Genomic DNA, 5,227 nt, shown 5'->3' with positions numbered 1-5,227 from the left:
AGAACCAACGTCATATGCTATTTGGCATAGGAGATATTAGGACTTATAGTTGTTGATTCTTTTTCTAGGCCATAATAATTTATCCTAATAATACCAAACAATATTTTTTATTTCAGATAATAATGTAAATATATCAAAATAAATTATGTAATTAATAGAGAATATTTTAAAGCCAATAAAGTGAAAATTGTGCTCAACAAAATGATATTAAAGAGTGCAAATATCTTGACTAATGCATTGCCATAAAAGTTCCATAAAATATATGTAATACGTGAGACTCATTTATACCTTAGCGATTAAGTCTTCCTGCAAAAACTTACCCTTAAGCATATTTTTAGTGAAGTTCTTGAAGCAAGAAGGGATTATGGAGGACACTATCATTAACGGTAGAGTAGATAAAATAGATGAAAGTATTAGATCATTCGATCCAACTGTCGTGACCTCATTCTTTTTATTTGTTCAACTTCGGAATTGGGAACTTTTTGCTCGTTGACTGCGGGCTTGAAGTTTTTGTGTATTGTGTTGGAGGGAGACTCCCTGACTATTAAGAGGGTTATTCTAAGATGCCACAGATTCTCTTCAAACTTTTTTGGTCTTGCAGGTTTTGTGCCGCATACTTGAAGTTGATTTGAATCACTTGGCTCTCTTTTTGATGCTGATGAGACGGCTGAAGCGACCTTTATTCCGTCTCAATGACACTATTGGACTCTTATGAAACATTCTGATTTATGTTGTGTCATTGGCAACCATGGAGATCTTGAAGCTAGGTTCTTCTAAAATCTTTAAAAGGTTTAGGGAAATGTACATTATATTTTTTTTTATCTTTATCAGAGATGATGCTGCACCTTATTAAATTTTTTTTTTAATAACTTTTATTTGTCTTCAGATTAATATTAACTTTTCACTTATATTCCTTTTTATAATCTTTTTGTTTATTAGTTGGTCGTGCTTAAGGATTCTTGTATCATTCCAAGTTTAATTTATCTTAGATGAGAACGAAGTTATATGAGTAATAATGTATAAGAAATTTGTATCATCGGAAGGCAATGTAAGAGAATGATTAAGAAGATAATAGATTTTTTTTTCCTTTAGACTCATCAAATATACCTTATTCAAGATTCTTCTTTCAGCATGACTAACTATCCTTCGCACTGAGGAATCTTTGACTTTTCAACGGGTCTCAAATCCTTGTGGGTCTTTAACTGCGACGCTACGACCATAAGGCTACTCAAGAATCTCTGCTCTTCCCAAGAAAATCTTGCAAGCCTTCGTTATTTGTCACTTTATAATCATTTAGTTTAGGCTTTTCAAAATTTGAAGCAACAAGGACTGTCGATTGATTATGTCTTGCTTGATAAGGTGGATTGCTTCAACTCCGTGAGAGAGGGCGAAAGGTGTTTGACCCATGGCGGTGTAAGGCATTGTACGAAGTTACCATAAAGAGACAGAAGAACTTCAGACGACTTTCCTTCAGCTCATTCCAGTTTTTTCTTAAGTAAATTTATAATGACCTTATTAATAGCATCTATTTGACTGTTGCACTTAGGATGTTAAACATAGGTGAACTTCGGTCGTATCTCGCGGTTGTTGCAAAACACTTTCGTATTCTTATCCGCAAATCAGGTACCATTATTGGTGATGAAAAACCATAGATAATAGTTGATGTCAATTCACAAAAAATGATGGATTATGTCAGCCATAATTATGGCCAAAGGCATAGCTTTGATCCATGTAGTGAAATTATTAATCATGACTAGGTTGTATTTTTTTTTAACATTTCATGGAGAAGTGGCTCTAGAAGGCACCCATCCACCATGTTGCGAAGGGCCAAGATTTGCTTATAGGGTGTAGCTTAAATGAAGGTTGGAGCCACATTAAGGCAAAATTATGACACTATTCAAACCTTTTAGAGAATTCCTTAGCATGTTTTCAAAGGGTAGGCCAAAAACACCTTTGCCAGAGGATTTAATTGGTCAGAGTTCTTCCATTAGAATGAAAGCCGCTTTCTCCAGAGTGAAATTTTTGTAAAATTTAATCTTTCTCATCTTCCTTGACACATTTTAAAGGGGTGGAAGTGACAGACTTTGGAATATTTTCCTATTACTTATCAAGTAGTGCCCAGTTTTTATACTAAATCTTCGAAGATCTTTAACGTTTGTCGAGGCTATGCATGCCAACGGATATTATATGAGTGATTTGATCTAAATATCGACTGGTTAAATTTACAGATTTGTAACTTTAACCTCTTCAATAGTCGGTTGATACATGATTATGGACCATTGATTATGGATTTTTTCTCCTTTAGAAAGCTCAAAGAATTGATTTTCATCTCTCGAGATGTGTTTTATTTGAAAATGCTTAAGTTTTTCTATTTTCACTTTTGCCTCAGTCAAATATATGAGCTTAATTTGATCTTGTATCTCAAATAAACTAGTGTTTTGATTCACCCCTATCTGAAAATTAGGTATGGTTAAAAGGTGAGTGACTCTAGTTCCTAGTGAAAATATGAGGCCAGCAATCAGAGCTTCGTATTCGATTTTGTTGTTAACAACATCAAAGTAGAGCGATCTATAGATCAGATTTTTATATAAATATGCCAAGTTGTGTTATTTGCCTTGTCAAAACTTGATTTCAATTGAGGTTCCTTGGTGGTGTCATGGCTATTATGGCACATACTTTTTCAAGGCATGGATTTATTCCTTTGGAAGTAAGCAGATATCCGAGATATTTTTTAAGAGGTAGCTCGAATAGGGCATTTCAGAGTATTAAGCTTGAACTTGATTTTCTTTAATGTGTTAAGAGTCTCCTCGAGATCTAATATATGTTGTTATGGCCATTAATTTTTTTCCAAGACGTCATCAATATAAACTTCAATATTTTTTTCTTTATTTAACAAAGATCATATCCATCAATCCTTAATAAGTTTCTCCAGTATTCATCAACCCACAAACTATTACATTATAATACAAAACTCATTCCTTTGTGATGATAATAGCATTATCACCATCAATCAATCTATCATAATTTAATGGTAGTCATAGAAGGTGTCTATGAAACTCATGAATAGAAGAAAATATTCTGTTTGGATACCGCAAGATCGAAAGGACTCATGAATAGAAGAAAATATTCTGTTTGGATACCGCAAGATCGAAAGGCCACCACCTGGCGCCACATTGCCATACACATCATCGGTAGGCAATGTGTCGTCCGGATGTGCGGACATCCGGACGGAATATACATCCGGAAGTTCGGACAGAATATTTTTTCCACGAATGGATACACTACTGCTAAACCGACAAACACATCATTTCGTGCTAACATGTGACCATCCTTTGGGCAAGCTCCGCTTAACATAGTGAAATATATGCGCAGATTGAAGTTACTGCAACACAGCATATCAACTTCCATATTTTTCCACTGCGCTTGAGCTCAAGATCCCTAATCTTCTTCTTCCTTTGTTCCGAAGATAGAAGACTTGCATCCCTCTCCTTGATGATGCGCTCAATGTTCCTCTGTACGTTATCTTTTTCTTCAAGAAGAGCTTGCTTCTCGATTTCGAAGGCTTCAAGATCTACAGCAAGTGACTCAGCTTTCTTTATCATCACGGCCATCTCCACATTCCTACTTGCCTCAGCTTCAGAGAGGCTGGAGGAGAGGACCAGGTTGGAAACATCGCACTCCAGGCTGGTAAAGATATTTTGATCGACAACAAACGAAGCCAGCTCGGACTGAAGCCGCTTGATCTCTTTGCGGCTTTCCGTGACTCGGTTCACAAGTCGGATATTAAGGGATTTGAGGTTCTGGACTGCATTGCTTACGGTATTTGTTGCAAGAATACGCTGATCGTCTTGGTCGGGGGCCAATGAAGCTAGTTCTAAGCGGAGCCGTTGAATCTGTTTGCGGCGCTGAACTATTTCCTTGGTGAGTTGGTTATTGATGGTTTGGAGTTCCTCCATTTCTTTAGCTCCAGAGCCTCTGGCAGCCGCCGTGGAAGGAGGAGGGGAATGCTTGTTCTTGGCCATGAGGAGCTAGAGGATTGGAAGAGGGTTTGTAAGGCTTTTTCTTCTTTCACTACTCTGAAGGGAGAAGTTGGGTCTAGTGATTTGGACTGATGGAGGGCTGCCTATTTATAAAAAATTTCAGGGAGAGCTCGCCGGTGAATCACAGCTCTAATGGTGGTGGATGGAGAAATACACGGATGTACGGAACGGCTAATCTGGCGTCTAACCTCCTCTCCGCCATTTTAGGCCTGGCCAATCTCTTTTCGGCTGTGATCATTTTTTTCCAATCTGCTCCGAAGCATGATAAGCATCTTTGCTTTCTTGGCTAAAGCTGCAACCCTTGCTTTGCCCTTTTTATTTCCCTTCTTTTTTTAATAAATAATTTCTCTTAAAATTTATATTTATTAATCTATTTCCTTATTTTTATTATTATTATCTTTTAAGTCCATTGCGTAGTGAAGTAACTTTAGGTACGTGTGGTACAGGGAAAATATTTGCGTCCATAAGATGTACGCAGCTCTGCTGCGTAGTGAAGTAACTTTAGGTACGTGTGGTACGGTGCCCATTACACTTCTACAAAATCATTACGATTGCTAATAAAAGATTGATTATTTAAGAAAAAAAGTTGATTAATTTTGTCTGGCAGGCACCGGGGGACTTTATTTTTTTCTTAACATTAAGTTCTATTTAGTGCAGCTGCAGCTTCTCAGCTTTTCAGCTGCATCTGCACTGTCCCAGGAAGCTGCTGTGAGGAAGCAGCTGTGGGGAAGTTGGCTGTCTGTTTCGTGCAACTGTGTGAAACCAGCTGTCGGACAGCTGTTTATGGAAAAAAAATCATACTGCCCCTGTTTGGTAAAATTGTTTAAAAGAATAGTATCTTAAACTCATCAACACTTCATTTTCATATTTTTGCAATTTCAATTGACCCCCAAAGTGTTAACAACTTCTGTATAAGAATAATAACGCATATGGAACACAATTTTATGTATTTACATATCTAACATATATGAAACACAATTTTATGTATATATATATATGGAATCAATTATTACCCAAAGTAATTTTATGTATTAAATAGTGTTGTAATAAATACAAATTAAAGAAATATTCTAAAATTATATTTTAGTCTATAAAATCGATATCTTAAAAACACCGAACAGTAGGGCTGTAAACGAGCCGAGCTTGAGCAATCCCAGGCCCGGCTCGTGTTCGGCTCGCTCGAATCT

This window comes from Phalaenopsis equestris, unplaced genomic scaffold, assembly GCF_001263595.1.
Source record: "Phalaenopsis equestris unplaced genomic scaffold, ASM126359v1 Scaffold000531, whole genome shotgun sequence".
In the NCBI taxonomy this organism is placed as follows: domain Eukaryota; kingdom Viridiplantae; phylum Streptophyta; class Magnoliopsida; order Asparagales; family Orchidaceae; genus Phalaenopsis; species Phalaenopsis equestris.
Note: the sequence above shows the minus strand (reverse complement) of the source record.